This window comes from Oryctolagus cuniculus, chromosome 12 (assembly GCF_964237555.1).
Source record: "Oryctolagus cuniculus chromosome 12, mOryCun1.1, whole genome shotgun sequence".
NCBI lineage: Eukaryota > Metazoa > Chordata > Mammalia > Lagomorpha > Leporidae > Oryctolagus > Oryctolagus cuniculus.
In genome coordinates, this window is record NC_091443.1 from 50,388,140 (window position 1) to 50,410,194 (window position 22,055).

General features: G+C 42.4%; 1 protein-coding gene across 2 annotated transcripts in view; it reads left to right on the forward strand.

The window, feature by feature from the left end:
• Positions 1–22,055, forward strand: part of STXBP6 (syntaxin binding protein 6) — a 281,718-nt gene that overhangs the window by 158,284 nt on the left and 101,379 nt on the right. The window contains exon 1 of one of the 2 annotated variants that reach the window (XM_070053811.1): positions 16,202–16,310. The exons of the other annotated variant lie outside the window; for it this stretch is intronic. The gene's annotated coding sequence lies outside the window, so the exon portion shown is untranslated. Of the gene's footprint in view, positions 1–16,201; positions 16,311–22,055 lie in introns of those variants that run through there. 2 annotated transcript variants of the gene reach the window in all.

The window sequence follows — 22,055 nt, forward strand, 5'->3', positions numbered from 1 at the left end:
GTTGCCATTCCAAGTCATTGCATTCTTTTAATAAGTTGTTTGGAGGCTGGCCTTGTGGTATAGTGGGTTAAGCTGCCATCTGCAGCACTTGCATCCCATGTGGGTGCCAGTTTGAGTCCCAGCTCACCTTTTCCAGTCCATCTCCCTGCTAACGCACCTGGGAAAGATGCAGAGGATGGCCCACATGCTTGGGCCCCTTCCCCACCACAGGAGACCTGGTCTAGCCCTGGCCATTATAGCCACTTGGGGAGTGAATCAGCAGATGGAACATCCCTCCCTCCCTCCCTCCCTCCTTCCCTCCCTCCCTCCCTCCCTCTGTCTCCCTCCTTCCCTCCCTCCCTCCTCTCCCCCTTTCAAATTAAAAAAAAAAAAAAAAACGCTTTGAAAATAAATACATAGTTTGAATCTTTAGGTAGGTAATGCATATACTTAAAATAAAGTTATTTAATTTTTAGATGAACAGAAGTAGATCTCTATTGAAAACTCCAGAACCTTCTTAAACAGTCATAAAACATTTGAAGAATTATTTGGCATACACTAGTTGCTGCATTTTACATTCTTTTCTTGGCATGCATTCTCTTATCCTTTTGTAAACTCCAACTAGCCATCTCTCCCTACCACAACACCAAGTAGGGTTATCAAGTGATTTTTTAGTAGTAGCCATCCAAGATAACTTTATTAACTTAATTTTTAAAAATCTTGAATTATATCATTGAAAAAGCTAACCTAGTTCTTTAGTTGTGCTTACAATTGAAAGAAAGAGGCAGCTTTGGCCGGCGCCGTGGCTCACTAGGCTAATCCTCCGCCTTGCGGCGCTGGCACACCGGGTTCTAGTCCCGGTCGGGGCGCCGGATTCTGTCCCAGTTGCCCCTCTTCCAGGCCAGCTCTCTGCTGTGGCCAGGGAGTGCAGTGGAGGATGGCCCAAGTACTTGGGCCCTGCACCCCATGGGAGACCAGGATAAGTACCTGGCTCCTGCCATCGGATCAGCGTGGTGCACCGGCTGCAGCGCGCTGGCCGCGGCGGCCATTGGAGGGTGAACCAACGGCAAAAGGAAGACCTTTCTCTCTGTCTCTCTCTCTCTCTCACTGTCCACTCTGCCTGTCAAAAATTAAAAAAAAATAAAAATAAATAAAAGAAAGAGGCAGCTTTAAAGATTTTAGGAAAATAATCATAGTAAAGTCTAGTCTTAGATCTCAAGAAGTTGAAAATTTTTAAGGGTCATGAATTCCTTGTTAAGATTGGGTACATAAAAATATAACATTACTTGCACGGAATACCAGCTTGATGGGACTCCCATACCAAACACATTCCCTACCATTGGTGGTTAGATGATTGTTTTGTTTCCATTGTACAAGTTGAACAAGGTCATCATGATTAACCTGGATAGGGCTCAAGGGGATATACTTGTCTCACAACATTTGGAGGCCTTCCAGGTGGGCAAAAAGATTAAGTCTTCATGGGTGGAGAGTCCACAGACCAAAGAGTAAAAATCAACAGAGAGACTGACTTCAGTTAAAAGTTTTGAACTAGGCACATAACCATACACAACATGTTTAAAGGAAAACAAGGAGGAATGGAAGCGCTCCCCTGGTTTTTCTCAGCTATGTGCTTTGCTGCAGATGACACTGCTGGGGTGAGCAGGGTGATAGAAAAGGTTTGGGATACTGACTGAGGAATGGAAGAAGGCATCCATGTGGCTGAGCAAAGACACTGCCAAGAAGCACTACCAGAGAAATGACTCACGGTGGGGTTTTTGGAAACAGTTGGGTCTGATAGAAGATTCTGGTGTATACAGTGGAGACACCTGACTGGTTGGCTGTTTTATTTCCTTATTTATAAAATAGTTTAAGCCTATAGAAAAGTACATTCTGATTTAATGTTTTACCGTATTTTTTCTCTCTCTCTACCCCCCCTTCATCTCTCCCATTCTTACAGGTATAGCTGAAATCTTAGTACCACCATTCCCTTCTTTTCTCAGTTTTGCTTCTCAGAGGTGGCCTGTGGGTTGTTCAGGAACTGTTTGTTGTCCTTCTGAGGAATTTTATTTTTGTTTTCTGACTTTTTCACAGTTGGAAATTCTGGGTGGTGGTTTTTGTTTTAGTATCTCTGATATTAACGATAATGATGAAAGTAGAAGGGATGAGGGCTTTGCTAGGATTTAAGTTGTAAAACTTAAGTTCTAGTAGTTAATTATCATATATATATATATATATAGTCCTGTGATCTTCTAGCTTAAATTGTGACTTACAATTTTTACCCTCATTAAAGACATATATTTTAATACCAAGAATGCTATACATAACTTGTCTTATGGTAGATGGATGGAGAAGGGACTAGAAACTGACTATAATAATATACTTCATATAATTGGTATCTTCACTCGTTCTTTCATTTCCTGAAGCAGTGTTTAAGGGGCATGTTGTGTGCTAACCACTACATTAAACTGAAGGGACACCAGACTTCAGGGATACTGATGCAGACAAAGATCCCTGCTTTCATGAAGTTGACAATGTATGTGTCAATAAATAGACAAGCACATATGTCAGATGAAGATGAAGCAAGTTAACTACCCAGTAGGACATGCACAAAAGGAGTGTGGGTTGGGTGTGTGGTCCATGTTTTACTGTGGATTGTTGATGAAGGCCTTCACACAGGGTCATATGTGAGCAGTGGCCTGAAAAAGGTGGGGACAAGCTGCAGATATCAAGGGAAGAGCAGTCTAGGGCTCAGCAAGTGCATAGACCTCAAAGTGAGAGCATGACTTGAGTGGTGTGCACAGGTGCTGTGAGTTGTGACAGGAGTAGAAGGTGTGCTTGATGTTCACGTTGACTCCTGCAAGCAGTCCTATGGCAGGGGTGACACAGATGTTCTTGTGCCCATTTTTACACATGAGGAAAGGAAGGGCCAAAGAGGGTGACTCACTGAAAGTCAACACTTGCTAGTTGGTGAGAGGGTCGGGGCTACTGTTACTTCTGGATTCCAGAACGTTGCAACACGATTTTCATTTTTGAATGCGCCAGGACTCAGAAGATCACGGTCAGGTCTTCCTTTATGACTGATTCTTCGGTCGAATTGTGTAAGGTCCCTGGATGTCAGTCCCTGCATGAGTAATACGGATGAAATAATTTCTAAGGTTGGGTAGGAAACCAAACAAGATAATGCAGAATGGGCCCTGTGAACTCTAAAGCACTCCACACATGAAGTGCATGGCTCCTGTGCTCAGAGTTCCTGACTGCAGGCCTGAAGTTGTAAATTCACACTATTCAAGGCCAAGTCCACGTGTCAGTGTGCAGCACTTTAGATTCTGTGGGTGCCCGTATTCTGCTGTTTTAAGAAGCGTTGAGGTGAAGTGCAATGCAGACTTGAACAAATTTGGAACTGCTTCAGTAGTTGCATCTTCTTTCCTGCTTGTCCCTAAAGATAACACAGAAATGTAAATATGGTTTGATGTATTTAGCTGGCACAACTTCCACCACTGTGTACTTCACCTATTTCTATTTTAAGTGCTTTTTCCTTTATAATGTCTTGTTTCCTTTTATGTTCTGCCAAATCCCATTAACTTGTCCTTGAGCTGCCTAGTCTGAGGTTTAGCAACTGGTGGGTGATGGGATTTGCCTGGAGTGAGCCCCGACTGCAGGGAGTAACCAGCCCCGCCTGCAAGAGCTGTAGCTCAGCCTGCCTCTGACGGCTCACGGGCTGTTGCAAGGCCTGAGAGAGCTGCTGATCCTGCAGGCCTGGCACAGGCCGAGCCTTCTGAGGAAACTGGGACAATGTTCAGGTCTGTTTTGGTCTGAGTAGCAGAAGAAAGACAATTTGTGGAGACAGACCTGAGAGAGAGTTTTCCAGGCTGAAGGGACAAAAGGAGGAGAGTCTAGATCCTGTAAAACCTCATTGATGGCCAGTGCCGTGGCTCAATAGCTAATCCTCCACCTTGTGGCGCCGGCACACCGGGTTCTAGTCCTGGTCGGGGCACCGGATTCTGTCCCGGTTGCCCCTCTTCCAGGCCAGCTCTCTGCTGTGGCCAGGGAGTGCAGTGGAGGATGGCCCAAGTGCTTGGGCCCTGCACCCGCATGGGAGACCAGGAGAAGCACCTGGCTCCTGGCTTCAGATCAGCGTGGTGCGCCAGCCACGGCGGCCATTGGAGGGTGAACCAACGGCAAAGAAAGACCTTTCTCTGTCTCTCTCTCTCACTGTCCACTCTGTCAAAAAAAAAAAACAAAACAAAAAAAAACCTCATTGACAAAAACAAAACAAAACAAAAACAACCTTGTCAGCCATGGTATGAGTAATGGGACATGAAGAGCAGATTTTAGGCAAAGGTGGGGCACGACACATTTCACATTCTGGTTGCCAGGAGATGAATGGGGTTAGAACGCCTGGGCAATGGGCACTCCTTCTGAGGCTTGTGAATAGCGCCAGTTTGATAGGAATTTTGTCTTGGGCCAAGTGGAAGCCACAGAAGTGGAAAGAAATTATATTTGGCCTACATGCATACATGACATAAACAGATCTTGCTAAAGAATTGAATTATGTGGTAAAGGATGGGAAAGAATGGAACCAAGGGTAATTTCCAGTTTTTCCCTGTAATTTACTCAGCAAATGAGGGATTTCACTTGCTATGAAGGTGAAAGACTGAGAGAGGGGAGGTAGGTAATTCAGTTATGGTATTTGGTCATGTTATAGACCCCTAAGGGGGTTATTGTTTAGAGGGTTGCAACCTGGAGCTCAAGGAGTTATTGTGGGCTAGAGGTACAGATTTGAGAATTCTTAGGTTTTTTTTTTAAGATTATTTATTTATTTATTTATTTGAGAGGTAGAGTTACAGTGAGAGGGAGAGATAGAAAGATCTTCCATCCATTGGTTCACTCCCCAGTGGCCACAACGGCTGGAGCTGCACCGATCCGAAGCCAGGAGCCAGGTGCCTCTTCCTGGTCTCCCATGTGGGTGCAGGAGCCCAAGGACTTGGGCCATCTTCTACTGCTTTCCCAGGCCATAGCAGAGAGCTGGATCGGAAGTGGAGCAGCTGAGACTTGAACTGGCGCCCATATGGGATGCCAGCACTGCAGGCGGAGGATTAACCTACTGCACCACGGTGCCGGCCCTGTGGAATTTCTTAGTTTTGAAGTTGTTTTTCTTTTTTTTTTTCCTTTCTTTTTCTTTCTTTTCTTTTTTTCTTTTTTTTTTTTTTTTTTTTTTTTTTGACAGGCAGAGTGGACAGTGAGAGAGAGAGAGAGACAGAGAGAAAGGTCTTCCTTTGCCGTTGGTTCACCCTCCATTGGCCGCCGCGGCCGGCGTGCTGCGGCCGGCGCATCGCACTGATCCGAAGCCAGGAGCCAGGTGCTTCTCCTGGTCTCCCATGGGGTGCAGGGCCCAAGCACTTGGGCCATCCTCCACTGCCTTCCCTGGCCACAGCAGAGAGCTGGCCTGGAAGAGGGGCAACCGGGACAGAATCCGGCGCCCCGACCGGGACTAGAACCTGGTGTGCCGGTGCCGCAAGGCGGAGGATCAGCCTGTTGAGCCACGGCGCCAGCCTGAAGTTGTTTTTCAAGCACTGCATTGGATAGTTGAAATCACCACCAAGGAAGACAGCATTGCCAAAACTGAGACCAAATTGCCCAACATTTTGAATCTAACAGAGAAGGAGGAAAGGTCCAAAGAGACAAGAATATGCAAAAGAATCAAAATGAGGATTTGGTAACATATTTATAAAGAGGGAATGCAAACTCAATCTGGACACTGAATGAATGGTAATTACTGGAGGCTGGGAAGGGTGGGGGGATGATGGGGTTTGGATAAGCTCCAAGTCAGAGGTAGATCAAAGGAATCAGTTCCTAGTTTTACACGGCATGGTGGGAAGACTATAGTTTACAATAACCTAGTACACATTCTAAGCACAAACATAAGAAAGAAGCTCTGAGCTTCCAGTCATAAAGTAATGTCAAAGAAGGGGCATTGTTGATCAGTATACATTGTTTGCACATATTGAAATGCCATACATATGTCAGTTATTGTTAATGTTTTTTTAAAGAAGGAATAATATCAATGTCTTTCATAGATGGGATGTTAATAATATTGTTCTTGAAGTATAAGAATAATTCAGGATTACTACCTTGTTTTACTTTTATGTTATAGTGATTATGAAAAAGCAACACACTTTCAATCTTTAAAAAATAAAAATAAAAGGTGTTAGTAAAATGGCACAGTCTTATCTATAGCGCAGTCTACACCCTGACACCATCTTATGCTCTAGCCCCCACCGCCATTGCTGGAAGCCAGGTGGCCACATGGCCCAACCACCAATGTCAGCCCCACCCCCATCCTAATGGGATTCGCTGCTCCTGCTTCCCTGCCTGCCCCCCAGCAAAGTTTTAAAAGGCCCAGTTCCTGGGGCGCCGGATTCTGTCCCGGTTGCCCCTCTTCCAGGCCAGCCCTCTGCTGTGGCCCAGGAGTGCAGTGGAGGATGGCCCAGGTGCTTGGGCCCTGCACCCCATGGGAGACCAGGAAAAGCACCTGGCTCCTGGCTCCTGCCATCGGATCAGCGCGGTGCGCCGGCCGCAGCGCGCTGGCCGCGGCGGCCATTGGAGGGTGAACCAACGGCAAAGGAAGACCTTTCTCTCTGTCTCTCTCTCACTGTCCACTCTGCCTGTCAAAAAAATAAAAAAAAATAATAAAATAAAATAAAAAATAAAAGGCCCAGTTCCTAAACATGTGGCTGTCTTTCTCTCTGTCTCCTGATCTCTCTCTCTCTCTCTCTCTCTCTCTGTCTCTGTCTCTGTCTCTTGATCTCTCTCTGGATCTCTCTCTTACACTCTCCTCTCTCTTTCCTTCTTTACCCCTTCCCTCTGTTCTGTCGGGTTTCCCCCAGTAAACCCTTTCCCTTACTCCAGTGTTTGGTGTGTTTTGTTGCAGCCTTACAAAAGGCACACAGAAGAGATGCCACTGGAGGTCATGGCGATTTCATTTTGAAAACGCTAACGTCTTGGTGTTTTCCTTCATGCCTGTAAGACATTGTAATGGAATTGAGGTGGTAGTGTATGGTTGTAGACAACTGTGTAAAATGCTTTTTATAAAAAAGATTTATTTATTTATTTGAAAGGCAGAGTTACAGAGAGGCAGAGAGAGACAGAGAGAGAGGTCTTCCATCTGCTGGTTCACTCCTCAAGTGGCCCCAATGGTTGGAGCTGTGCTGACCCAAGTCCAGGAGCTTCTTCCGGATCTCCCACGTGGGTGCAGGCTCTACTGCTTTCCCAAGCCATAGCAGAGACCTGATCAGCAGTGGAGCAGCTGGGATTTGAACCGGCGCCCATTTGAGATGCCGGTGCTGTAGGCAGCAGCTTTACCCACTACATCACAGTGCCGGCCCCATTAAGTGCTTTTTTACACTCCACATTTTAGTGGAAGCAGTTTCCCATGTTACACGTCTTTACATACAGTTGTGATGCATATATATATTTACATACAGTTGTGATGCATATATATATATATATATATGTATGTATATGTATAAACTCGTTAAATGCTTCAAATCCTTGCCTTTCCTAGTACTTCCTGCTTGTTCGTTTTTCCTCTTGGAAGACACAGTCGAGTGGATAAATCATCTCCTGGACCTCATATTTCCCTACACATCAGTTTACTGTGTGGAAAAGTAAAAAAGCAAACTGCCAGCCTAGAAATTTGGCTTAGCAAGATTCTCTGTAGTAAGGAAACCACTTGATATGGAAACCTTGCAATTCAGCACTATTCATTTTCCTTTAGTGAATGTTTTTCATGAATACTTCATTCTCGGGTTATAGTCATAACAAAACAATCATTTAAAATATCTGAATCAAATGACTAAAAATAGGATGACAGATATTTTTTAAAAGGAATGTTGCTGAGATATATAGTACTCTGAACTTGAAATTCTCTAAGAACAGAAAGCTAAACATATTTTCTGCTGAGACAAAGACTGTTTTGGCCTGTTGATTGAACTGTGTTATATTTAAGCAAACAAACAGTAAGTCCTCATATTAAAAAAAACAAAAAACAAAAAACTAGGGGCTGGCACTGAGGCATAGCAGGTAGAGCTGCTGCCTGCAGTGCTGGCATCCCATGTGGGTGCCAGTTCAAGTCCCGGCTGCTCCACTTCCAATCCAGCTCTCTGCTGTGGCCTGGGAAAGCAGTAGAAGATGGCCCAAGTCCTTGGGCCCCTGCACCTGTGTGGGAGACCTGGAAGAAGCTCCTGGCTCATGACTTTGGATCAGCATAGCACTAGCCATTGCAGCCAACTGGGGAGTGAACCAGTGGATGGAAGACCTCGCTCTCTCTCTCTGCCTCTTTTCTCTCTCCGTGTGTAACTCTGACTTTCAAATAAATAAATAAATAAATATTAAAAAAAAACTAAGTAAAATGTTTACCTTACACCTACCTGATTTTGCCATTTTTTATTCATTGTAGAGTATCATTAATAGTTTTTTTTTTTTTTAATTTTTGACAGAGTGGACAGTGAGAGAGACAGAGAGAAAGATCTTCCTTTACCATTGGTACACCCTCCAATGGCCGCTGCAGCCGGCGCACCTCGCTGATCCGAAGCCTGGAGCCAGGCGCTTCTCCTGGTCTCCCATGCGGGTACAGGGCCCAAGTACTTGGGCCATCCTTCATTGCACTCCCGGGCCACAGCAGAGAGCTGGACTGGAAGAGGAGCAACCGGGACAGAATCTAGCGCCCCGACCGGGACTAGAACCTGGTGTGCCAGCGCCGCTAGGCAGAGGATTAGCCTATTGAGCCACAGCGCCAGCCCATTAATAGTCTTTAACCCTGCATATTTTTAACCTAAAGGAACAATTTATGGTCAAATGAGAAAGTAGCATGTATCATTCATTTTATAGTAGTAAGGTTTGGATTGAGAAAAATAGAGACCACCCTGCAACACTTCTAAATAAAGGGATGGAATTCATTTGTAGGCTTTTGTTTAAAAAAATCTGATTATTTTGAACAATGAGAATACATATTTCATCAATATACATTCATCTTCTAGGGAAATTCTCTCCCTAAGAAATGATAACAATTAGATATAGTTGATAAAGCATACTATGTACATGTGTGCATATGTTTTTTCTACTCAGAGACTTTTCCCTGAGGTTTTTGCAATGACTGCTTATTACAGTGGGTAAGGTGATTTCTTCCTCCCACAATTTAACCCTCACTTTATCTTTTTTTTTTTTTTTTTTTTGACATAGTTAGACAGAGAGAAAGAGAGAAATGTCTTCCTTCTGTTGGTTCACCCCCCAGATGGCTGCTACGGCCAGCGCACTGCACTGATCCGAAGCCAAGAGCCAGGTGCTTCTCCTGGTCTCCCATGTGGGTTCAGGGCCCAAGCACTTGGCCCATCCTCCACTGCCCTCCCGGGCTACAGCAGAGAGCTAGACTGGAAGAGGAGCAACCGGGACTAGAACCCGGGGTGCCAGCGCCGCAGGTGGAGGATTAGCCTAGTGAGCCACAGCGCCGACCTCTCATTTTAATCTTCGCATCAGATTTAAAAACAGTGTATATGTATGTACACAAAAACTTCATGAACTTCACCTATAAATAGATCCTATTTTGGTCTGACATTATCTATCCCCTGAAGGTTTTGTTTAGCAACTGACACATTAAAAAATTTTTACATATTCATTTACTGAAGTAAATGAAAGCCATCAGAATGGACAACACAAGTGGTTCCATCGGAGAGAGGGCTGGGACAACTGCATGGTTCTCCTCTTCCTTTGTCAGTTTTCTCCAAGGAAAACAGAGCCAGAGGTTCCTCCTTGTTACAAAGGGAACTTCAGGCCTCCTGTAGATTCTGAAGGTTTTCTTAGGCAGGCATGAGAGGAGACCAAAGACCAGACTCTTCGGTAGGGTGAACACAGAGAATCCAGACTCACAGACATGTTTTGAATGTCTGTTGCGTTCTTAGCACTTTGCAATTACTCTCTCAAGTTCCTCATGGGCTATGATACTCCCATAAATAGATATCACTAGCCCATTTTACTGATTAGCAATCCTAAACTTAGAAAATGGACATAACCTGACCTTGAATAGAAGTCTTCTGACATTTAAGGGATAAGAGGGACTTTGGAATAAGTGGTCCAAAAGAGAAGATCTAAATATGAGTCAGTTCTTTCAGATGGTTCTAGTCTGTCCTCTTTTTGGTCTCCAGTGGGGAAAGAAAGTGTGTGTGTGTGTGTATGTATGTGTATGTGTGTGTGTATATATCTATCTATCTATCTATATATAATATATATATATCAACAAATCATGAAAAATTCAAATCGTTTCTACTTGGAAATTTTTACTTGGACTTTTCTGCTTACAAAAGACATCTATACATGTGGGAAACTGAAAGAGATTAAACAGCTTAGCAAAGGCTGCATTGTTACTGGTAACAAAGCCAGGACTCAAACTCTCAGGCTGAGATCTTTCAGCATCCTAATACCCAATATTTGAATGGGTCGATCAGTTTCCAGTGGTTAGCTGTGGTCAGGTAGAGGCATGATAGATGCTGTATTTGTCCTCCTTGGCTGTCAGAACGTCACAGACCGGGTGGCTTAAAGAACAGACATTTGTTTTCTCACAGTTCTGGAAGCCAGAAGTTCAAGTTGTTGGTGGAGTTGATTTCTGGAGGCCTCTCTTTGTGGCTTATAGACTGGAACCTTCTTGTTATGTCCCCATAGGGCCCTTCCTCTGTGCTTGAACATTCTGGGTGTCTCTTCCTCTGTTGACACGGTTATCAGCCATCCTTCTAATCTCAATTGATCTCAGTTACTCTGTAAAGGCCCTGTATCCAAATGCAGTCACATTGAAGACTAGAACTTCAACATTTGAATTTCAGGGGGACATCACTCAATCGATAGTAGACTTTTAGAAGGAATATTTAAGTGGCAGGCTCCTATCAGCTTAGATGGATACTTGACCTCACCATGTAAGTATAAAGTTGGGACTGGTTGCAGTCACCTGTTCATATAAAGGCTCTAAAATGACTTTGGGTTTATGTTTGGATTGGAGATGATTTCATAATTCTGAACTCTGTTGATTCTATTACAAGCAAGTGACAAGGTCACTCATAAGAGTGATGTTCCTGCTGCCAAGCCGCTGACATTCTTTGCCCAGGCCCTAAAGGCAGCCCTTGACTTGTGTGACTGAATTTCATTGTTTGGGCTCCAAAGGGACAATATCAAAGCCTGTCTAGGTTAGGTCAGCCAAACTATGTTAAAGCAACAAAGAGAACAAAGATTTGGTCGAGATGAGAAGGAGGAGAATTGGAAAGATAAAATTGGTATATAAATACACATTTACAGGCCCTTTTATTAAACACAAAAAACTTAATCCTGGCAGATTTTTCATGGACTAATATCCCATTTTTATAGATGAGAAAATTGTAGCTCGTTGATTTTATATAGTTTGTACAAGTTTATAAATGCATGTGAAACTTTGCTTTAAGCTTGGATGTTTTCCTTTGAATGTTCTGTGATTTTTTTTTTTCCATTTGTGTTAGACCACTAAGATACAAATAACAAAATAAAGCTTTTGTATTCTGTAGCTATTTTTTTTTCTTTTTGACAACAGACAAGTATTACTTCAGATCTTCGGGTTGTTTCTATGTGAACTTTTAGGCATCTTAAAATTTGTAGTTTTCTTTATGTACTAATTGCAACGCATCCCACAGATACAAATAAAGAACCACCTTTACTGCAGGGTCTGTACCAGGCAGTACTGATAACAAAGATGTGTACTCTGTCCTTAAGCAACTCCTAGTGTAGGAGAGAGGAAATTGGAGAGCAAGTGCATGGCGTACCAATCCGGAAGTGTCAAGGCCTTCTGAGAAACAGTGACCAGGCCCTTGGGCAGTTAAGGAAGGGGTGGCTTTTACACAGGAGCCGGAATACCTAAGCATGTTACCTTGATTCTCAAACAAGATCATCAATTCTATGTTCAACACTGTTTCAATAAGACTGGGGGCGGGGGAGCCAAGAATGAGTAAGTCAAGCTCAGATACCAAAAGCTAGAACTGTAACTGAGGAGGAAATTTTACTGGAAGGCCTCAGGCGCATATGATAATATAGAGGAACTCAATAAAGAAGAGTAAAAAATAAATAAAACTTAAATCTCTTTGAAATAGTTGCAAGTTATTTGCTATGAGCTACTTACAATGCAGTTAATAGCCATCTTTCATAGAACCACCAAGTTCAACTGCAGTGCACAGTCTTAGTCAAAGATAAACATATTGCAAAAATATATTACATAATTACAGTGATCCTTGGTGAAAGTCTATAGGTCACCTATTGGATATAGAGGTTTAACTCAAGACCTGCTACTACCTGGTATTTGGACAGAATACCCCTGCAATCACGTACAAACAGAAAAGGTCTAAATGAAGCTGTGTCCCCAGGAACTCTGATATGCCCATCTCACTAATGTCAGGATAAGACATTGCGAGATCTTATTTCTTTATTAACTCATGTTTTTCTCTCTTATTAGAAAATATGCTTAATTGAATTCTGCCAGTTTCCTATAAAACTATTAGGAGAGATGAACAAACAGTGTATAACTCAGCAGATTATCAGGTGGCTAGTGGATATTTGGTAATCAGTCATCAGCTGTCCATAGCACTGTGAAGATACCCAAAGGATGATGAGGTGGTCTCTCTTGAGATGCTTAATGAAGCATCTATGGTGGGCAGAACAATGGCCTCATCTCCAAATCTAGCCATATTAGGGATTTAGGGCTTCAACATATGAACTTCTAGGGGTCAGGGAAAAACAAAAACATTCAGTCCCTAACAACCATATATGTTTTATATCTAGCTTTGTGTTTTACTAAATCTTACCTTTTCATGTCTATGGTAAATATTACTAACAACATTTTAGTTTAATTCAGTTATAGAGTTCTAACATACATACAGCCACAACCAATCTCCTATTGCTAGATGCTTAAATCTTTTTTTAAAAATGTTTGCCTATAAAAAACAATTTTGCAATGAACACCCTTCTGCCTAAATCCTTGTACTCATCCACTCATTAGCAAAAACATAGATGTTTCTTATATTTATTGCAAACAGATTTCTGTTATCTTTTATATTCATAGATATAAAATTGTATAATGTTAACATTTTATAAGAACAATGATTTGTTTGTTCAATGTGTATTTATTTTAGGCATAATGTATACACAGTAAAATGCACAAAACTTAATGTACAGCTTGATGGAATTTTACAGGCATGAACGTGATTTGCACACCACCCAGATTAAAATACAAAACACTTCTGCTGCCCCAGAAAGCTCTCTTATTCCACTCTGCAGTCAGTAGCCCCATCCTCAGAGATAGATACCTTTCTGATTCCTAGCACCGTACACGAGCCTGTTCTTGAACTTTGCAAAAGTGGAATCCTCAGTGTGTTTTTAATTATTTTAGGACTTGATTTCTTTCATTCAGTACATTTTAGAGATTCACCCATGTTTTTGTCATTTTTTTTATGTTGCTGACAAGCATTCTGTTATGTGACTATGTCGTAATCTCACCATTCTCTTTGTTGATGGACTTGGGTTGCTTCCAGGTTTGGTTACAATGAGTGAAGTTGCTCTGTACCTAGCAGTATAAGTCTTGATGAATATGATCACTCATTTCTCTGGTACACAGATCAAAACGGAATTGCTAGGTCACGGGAAGGTTGTGTTTATCAGGAAGTGCCGACAGTTTTCCAGTGGCTGTAACATTTTACACTCCACTCATGATGTGTCAGTATTCTGATTGTTTCAGATTCTATGCCACTCTTTGCTTGGTGTTTCCATTATTTTGTTTAGGGGATGTTACCAGTTTGTTTAGCCATCCTGGATATTCATTGTCTTCCTTCGTTCATTTTTTTTTTTTTTGTTCGATCTCTGAAAAAGTGTTGTTGTTTAAAATGAACCTAAATAGTTAAAGTTGAAAACATTTTGAAAGAAGATGTTCATAGTATACCCTCTACTTAGTCCTGCTTTTTTTAGGTTAAAAATAGCCAAAAAAAAAAAACCTATCTATACAATCATATAAATCCTTTATCTTTTACTTATTGATTTAAAATGAGTCTAGTAATTTGATTCCCCGTTTTCACTCTCGGCTTAGTTGTGTTTCTTGCTGTAAGTGTAAATTCCATGACTCCATCTTTCCAGGGGTGATGCACGCTGATGCTGCTACAGCAGAGCTGTTCCTCCTTCTCCCAATTATGCATGCACCCCAGCTTTTATTGCCTTCATCTCTGCTTTAGATTGTGTTGGTCATCATGTATTTCTGATGCTCAGTCAGAACTGGGCCATTAGGAGTCAGGGTCCTCTAGGGGAGACGGACATTGCCATTGCTGTATAGGACAAGCTGGTGCATCATCGCCGGGGTGGTGGGGGGAGCAAGGAAGACACGCAATTTGTTTTCATGGTTTTATGGCAGCATCATTGTGGACCCTGTCATTTCCCCTGTCTGATAGGGACTTCGGTTCCTTCTCTTCCGACCTCTTGAAGATGGGTCCATAAGCCTCTAAACAGCACACTGAAAATTCCAGCCTAAGCCACAGTAGCCCAGGGGAACAATTCTGTAGAACTTTCTCTTGTCATTTAGACCATTTATTTGCTATAGAGCTTTCCTAACATTTCTCTCGCAACAGAGATCTGACTCTCTTAATCTGTATCAGATGCGATGAGGAAGCCTGGTGTTTATCTTGGACTCCATGAAGGATTAGAAAATAAGTGAACACAGAGCTCTTTTCTTGCTGTTGGCAAGTGGCTGTGTTTTGTTTTGGCTCTTACACTGCTCTCCTGGAGTTCAGAGTTCTATTGGAGTCTGATGTTTTACAAAGCCTGGGATAGTGCCACACCCAGTAGGTGCTTTAATGAAGACATTTCCATGATGATGTCAGCCCACCTAGGTCGAAATGAAGTTCTGTGTTGGGACTGAAAGACCTTGAGACCCACTAGCTGCAGGATTTCAAGGACGTAGGTTCTCCCTACAGATCACAGGAATATGCCTCTCCCTGAATATTGGTCCTAAGAAAACAGAAAAATTGAATATTAGGAAAGAAATTGAGCAGATGAGCCCAGTTGCTTGCACTCATTTTAATCTTAGTGTTTATAAATTACAACCTGTGAAACATATTATTCTGTTTGCCTATTGGATGATTTGCCACGTGACACTTTAAAGGTAGTCATGTAACCTCTCTGTACTGAAATCTTTTAGTGAAAGTTGGTACTAATTACATCCAAGGACCCTCTCATCTCCGAGGTCGCTGTAAGGCGTCCAGAAGTGTCACTCGCACTGTACAGCCAGGGTTCAAATTCTTACCAGATGTGTGATAGCCGAGCAAGCTGCCGTCTTCCTTGTTCCCTGTGGGAAATGGTGATAATCGTAGCAGCTACCTCACAGGACTGTAATCACGATTCACTGAGACGGATAAGCAGTTCTGTTTCCTCCTGGACAACAGAGTTCCTCTGAAGGATTTGTTCTGTGAGATAGTCCTGTGATATCCGTGCTAACTTGAATTGTATTACCTAGGAAGTATATTACAACATCTTACTGCAGTAAGGAGGGAGATAAATTAGAATTGACTTTTTATTGACTATAATGCTTTAATTTCATTGAGATAAGTTTCTAAATCAAATTTATGTATAATATCTAGAGATATTTTAGAAAATACAAATGAATAGAAAAAATAACTCATGCACTCACCACTCAGATATAATCATTTTGTTTTATTTCCAATCACTCTGATATTTTTATATTCAGAGATTGACCTCATTTATTTACCAAGTTATAATCATTCTGTATAAATAATTTTGACCTTTTTTCATTTGTTATTCAGTCATAAACACTTTCCCGTTATTACCTAAGATTAATTAAGCATCACCTCACTGGTTGCATAATATCATCTTGAATATATTCTTTTTGATTTATTTGCTTTTGATATATTATTGGACATGGTGGTTTTTAAAAATAGTTTTCCAGTTATATAAATAACGCTGCAATAAATATCCATGTTCAAAGTTTACAGGGTTCCTTATTTTTTTAGAGTAGGTTTCTAAAACTGAAGTTACTAGGTCAAGGGATATGAATAGTTTGAAGAACTTGAGTCTTACAAGGAACTTCCAGAAGTTGTTGCTGCCAGTAGGAGGAGTACATCAGGTTGTTTCATCACGTTCTGGCACCAGCACTGACTGTCGTCGTTTTTCCGATCCACACAAATCGGTAGGCAACCCGGATACTGCTGCTGTTTGCATTTATGTTTCATTGTGGGTGCCTAGACTTTTTGTCTTGGATTTGCTGATTGAAGGTATTTGTCCTTTTTGAAATGTCTATTCGTGTTTCTAACCTGGTTATTTAGGAGTCCTAGTGTTTTTCTCACTAATTTGTGCAGTTTCTTTGTAGAGGAAAGAATGCTGGACCTAAATATACAGTAGGCAATAAGAATATTTCCTCATTTTTCTTTTTGATTATTTTAAAATTACACCAAAATAAATGAGAACTTGTAGTTAAATCTATACATCTTTTCCATTTTGAATTTTTTCTGTAGTTTTTAATTGTAGGACTTATTCACTCTGTAGAGGTTTGGTAAGATCTAGTTCTATTAATCTCCATGTTTTTCTAGGAGTTTACATATACAAACACGTATCTATAACTTGGTGCTTTAGATAAATCTAAATACCTTTAGAGGAAAAAATGCTTTGGTATTTCCTTAGCTTTTCTTCATATGAGTCATCGAGATGGTCTGGATTCAAACATAAATTTCTGGCTACTTCAGTACAGGTTGAGTATCCCTTATCCAAAATGCTTGTGACCAGAAGTATTTCAGATTTAGTTTTTCAAATTTGGGAGTGTTTGCATAGACCTTACCAGCTGAGCATTCCTAATCTAAAGATCCAAGAGCTGAACTCCAGAATGCTGCAAAACCTGAAATGCTCTTGAAATCCCAATTGTGTGTGTGTGTGTGTGTGTGTGTGTGCGTGTTTTAGCATCATTAGTGCTCAAGAAGTTTGAGAGTTCAGAGAATTTTGAATTTTGGGACTAGGGATCCTCAACCTGTACGTGTTTAGAAAAGCATGCAGTTCAGTGGGCTTCCATTCTATTCCCTAGTGGTGCATCCACACTTAGGGGAATCGTGGTTGAGGCGTATTTTAAAAATGCCCCGTAGGTAAGTCAATGTCTGGTCACAGTAGATGGACCCCTTGGCCTCTGAGAGATGCAGTCACAAGGAAACCTGTGGTGCTCAGGAAGTGTTAGCTGTGACAACCTTTGAGGTGAGCTTTCCCCATCTCTTTGTTGAACTGAAGTATTTCTAAGGCGCTCTGCAGCCCTGATGTTGTTGGATTTGGAGTACAGAAACACGTGCATACAGACAGCTGTGCAAAGATAAAGCAGCCTTCACCGCTTATTTACCAATCTGCAGAATTATAGACTTTGTTCGTCTATACTGAAAGAGGTAGGGAAGTAAGGGCTGATAATTATTCTTATGACAGAAGCCAAACCACTTATTCCGTCAACACCTTTCCTTTTAGCCAGACTTCCACAGAGATTAAATGGTCATAGGAAACTGGCCACTGAGAACAATGGTACTGAGTACCTTCCTTTATGTATCACCCTGTGAAAGGCCCCTCTGTCTTTCAAAGCATCAAGAGGATACTGAACCTGTTCTGTTATTTGTGGGAATCCATAAACCATCATCCAGGCCTTCATCTCAGATGAGTTTTGGAATTCAGAATTTCTCTGAGTTCAGAAATGTTATATAGTACATGACCCAAATTTAATGTAATATCTGCAGTGGGGTTTGGGGCAGCACCCTTAATCAAACACATTCATATTTTTATATCAGCATGCATGAATGTTCACAATGAGTTGGATCAGCATTCACTATAAGTAACCCCACTTAGTTTCATGACAGGTGCAGGTTTTGCCAGCAAAGCTTTCTGTATTTTGGAAAGTAGATAAGGGATTGTGGGCCTGGGTAGTGCTTTCCAATTCACCATACTGGATTTCCCTTCTCAAAGCTTAAAGCTGATTATGATTCCTGTGCACAAATCTCTTACAGTTGTTCATGGCAGAAACAGTAGAACTAGACTCCAGCTGGTGTTAAAGACCTACCATCTTGTATTTCATACGGCTGTGTGTGTTTCTTCCTTCCTCTCTACTTACAGCAGTAACCCTACCCCGTAATCCCTTTCACTCGGGTCCCAACCACACTTACCTGCTCCGAGGTATTCCACACTTGCTTACCCCCAATGCTTTTGTTTAGCTGGTTCTCTCACCCGTGACAATTCTTATGTCCTATTTCTCCTTACTCCTAGCCCAGGTATCTTCTGCTGTTATTTCTAATCACCTTCCAGTCTCACATTCCAAGGATTCAGGAGTCTCTCTGAGATTTTCCTGATTGGAATGACTTCTCTCTTTAGTTCTGCCTCTTTGTTCCACGTCTTTATCATGGCTCCCCTGAACAACTGCCTAGTATTAGAATAGCTTATACTTGGATGTGTGTATCTTCTACTAAATTATGAGCTCCTAGAGTAGTGGTTATCAAATCTTCATATGCATGAAATGCTACTTGTTATAATGCAGATTCCTGGATTCTCTCTCCTTCCTCCAAAGAGACTGGCTTTCCATAGGTTTGACTGGCACTTAAGTCACTGCATGCAAGCAGTTACTATGAGAAGGTCCTTGACAACTTAAACTCTTCTGATTCATCTCCTTGACTATGAGAAATCTGATAGCAGGTCCTGTCTTTTTTTTTTTTTTTTTTAAGATTTTATTTATTTACTTGGGAGTTACAGAGAGGCAGAGAGAGAGAGAGAAGTATTTCATCCTCTGGTTCACTCCCCAAATGGCCACAACAGCCCCAATCTGAAGCCAGGAACCAGGAGTTTCTTACATGTCTCCCACACGGGTGCAGGGGCCCAAGCACTTGGGCCATCTTCCACTGCTTTCCCAGGCCATGGCAAAGAGCTGAATCGGAAGTGGAGCAGCTGAGGTTCTGTTCTTAAAACAAGGAGCTATGCCAGGCCTCTGGAATCAGAACTGAAAAACTGGGGCCTGCGCTGTGGCGGAGAGGGTAAAGCCACCACCTGCAGGGCCTGCATCCCATATGGGTGCCAGTTCCAGTCCCAGCTGCTGTTGCGTTATTTATGCCCAGAGAAGTGTCCATGGTAACACCACTTGTAGGGGGCACGAGGACCTAACTGCAGAGTTCATGCTCTGACAACTACTGCTTTTGAGGCTTTCAATGTCCCAACTTATGCAAATGAAGCTCTGCTCTCTCATATATTTGAGAGGATTTTTTTTTTAATTGTTAACTATGTTGATTTTGAATGAGTATAACTTCAATTCTGTGTGTTTGGACCACTGCTAGACAGCATTTGACATTTGGAATCATGCCCAACAAGAGGATATACCACCATGAATAGCTAGACCCTCCCAGAGTTTTTAAGCGAAATTCAGTGTAACCCCTAGTAATGTCTTTCCTTTCACTGGGCACAGAGGCCAGTAAGTCTACACCTGTTTTTTAAGTCAGAGCTGACAAATGGGTCCTCTAGATGGAATTCAAGCACATTGCATTTAAATCTCTTTTTTTAAAAAAGATTTATTTACTTATTTAAAAGGCAGAGTTACAGAGAGGCAGAGAGAGTGAGTGAAAGAAAGAGAAGTCTTCCATCTGCTGGCTCACACCCCAGATGGCCACAACTGCTGGATCTGTGCAAATCTAAAGCCAGGAGCTTCTTCCAGGTCTCCCACGAGGGTGCAGGGCCCAAGTCCTTAGGCCACCTTCCACTGCTTTCCCAGGCCACATTAGAGAGCTGGATCAGAAGTAGAACAGCCGGGACTTGAACCAACACCCATATAGGATGCTGGCACTGCAGGCAGCGAGTTTACCCGCTTTGCCACAGTGCTGGCCCCTTTAATCACTTTAAATTACTCTTCTGTAGGGAGACAAATGGAAAGGAATAAACATCATAATGTGGGAATTCTTTGTGGTTTATAATTAGTTTCATGGCTATCGTCAATCAAATAGTCATTTCACAAGGGAAAAGAAATCTGCACGTTCTGTTCCTTGCTCCTTGGCTGTTGGTACTGGAAAATACCACGCTTTGACCAGCTATAAATTAGACCAGTTTCAGTGAGGAAAACATTTCTGTGGAACAGGTAGGTGCTTAACACATAGACCAGGATTAGTAATTGAGATGAAAATTGAGGCCGGCGCTGTGGCTCACTAGGCTAATCCTCCGCCTTGCGGCGCCGGCACACCAGGTTCTAGCCCTGGTCGGGGCGCCAGATTCTGTCCCGGTTGCCCCTCTTCCAGGCCAGCTCTCTGCTGTGGCCAGGGAGTGCAATGGAGGATGGCCCAAGTGCTTGGGCCCTGCACCCCATGGGAGACCAGGATAAGTACCTGGCTCCTGCCATCGGATCAGCATGGTGCGCCGGCCACAGCGCGCCGGCCACGGCAGCCATTGGAGGGTGAACCAGCGGCAAAGGAAGACCTTTCTCTCTCTCTCTCTCTCACTGTCCACTCTGCCTGTCAAAATAAATAAATAAATAAATAAATAATTTTAAAAAAAGAAAAGAAAATCGAGGTATTGACTTGGCATCATTTACTCAGAAAGAATCTTAGGTTAGAGGCCAGAACGAATGCATAAGAGGTAAAGAAAAATAGCCAGCCAGGTTTGAGGCAAATATCATAAATCCATGGGGATATAATATGGGAGGAATCAAATAAATTTTTCTGAACATGAAAAACATGGGAAATAAAGATGGGAGTTAGAGTGGAAAACTTCAAAAAAGTTTCAAGGAAGTTATGCAAGCAGGAAACTTCATTCTCCATCAGTCTTTCACCTGCTTGGTAACAACTGCCCTATGGCACAGTGCAAAAGTTCCTTAGCCTGGGTGAAGAGGGGCTTGCATCTAAAGAAGAGTTACATGACAGCGGAGTGTGAGACACTGGTATGTAAGTAGCCCATAAAGCATACACATGTGAACAAAGCAAGCTTTCAGGTGATGAGCATAGCCTAAAAATACGCAGGATGCTCTGTGCATTGGGTGGTATGGAATCTGTTTTGAGCTTTTCTAACCAGCATTGCCTTCTGCTTCTGATAGAACTGTGTGCCCTGGGTCTCTCCCTGTTAACTAGACAGTCTCCGGTCTATCCTGCCCCGACTACCTGGTAAATATTTCCACCTGACCTAAACTCAGGCCAATATAGCACCTCCCTGCTGATACCCCTCCTTTGACCACCCCTTCCTTGTTAACCACACCATCCTCTGTCACTTTCCCCAAGCTAGAAGTCTTACTGTTGACCTTGTTCTTCCAATTCTTTCACCTTTGCATTCAAGTCACTTCTAACTTCTGGTCATTTCACACACGTTTGTTTCTGGCCTACAGCTGTTCTCTCATGAGACACTGAGATGCTTTCCAGATTAATCGTTGTCTTTCCTTTTCCAATAAGGAAATCCTCAATTCTGCCAGAACTTTTAAAGCTCTAAAATGTAAGCCTAATTATAATAGTCCTACTTAATTTTCTGAAAAAAAGTCCAAATTCTTTAATATGAGTTAGTCTGGAACCATTTGATGTTATTTGCCTATTTCTATTATCCTCAGTCCTGATTTTCATTTTTATTTATATATTATCACCATTTTATATTATAGGGTTTTCTTGTAAAATGCCACTTCCTTGGCCAGCACCATGGCTCACTTGGCTAATCCTCCGCCTGCGGCGCCGGCACTCCGGGTTCTAGTCCCTGTTGGGGCGCCAGTTCTGTCCCAGTTGATCCTCTTCCATTCCAGCTCTGTGCTGTGGCCCGGGAAGGCAGTGGAGGATGGCCCAAGTGCTTGAGCCCTACACCTGCATGGGAGACCAGGAGGAAGCACCTGGCTCCTGGCTTCAGATTGGCACAGCGCACCGGCTGTGGTGGCCATTTGGGGGATGAAGCAATGGAAAAGGAAGACCTTTCTCTCTATCTCTCTCTCTCACTGTCTAACTCTGCCTGTCAAAAAAAAAAAAAAATGCCACTTCCTCAAAAAAGAAGTGACAGATGCAGAG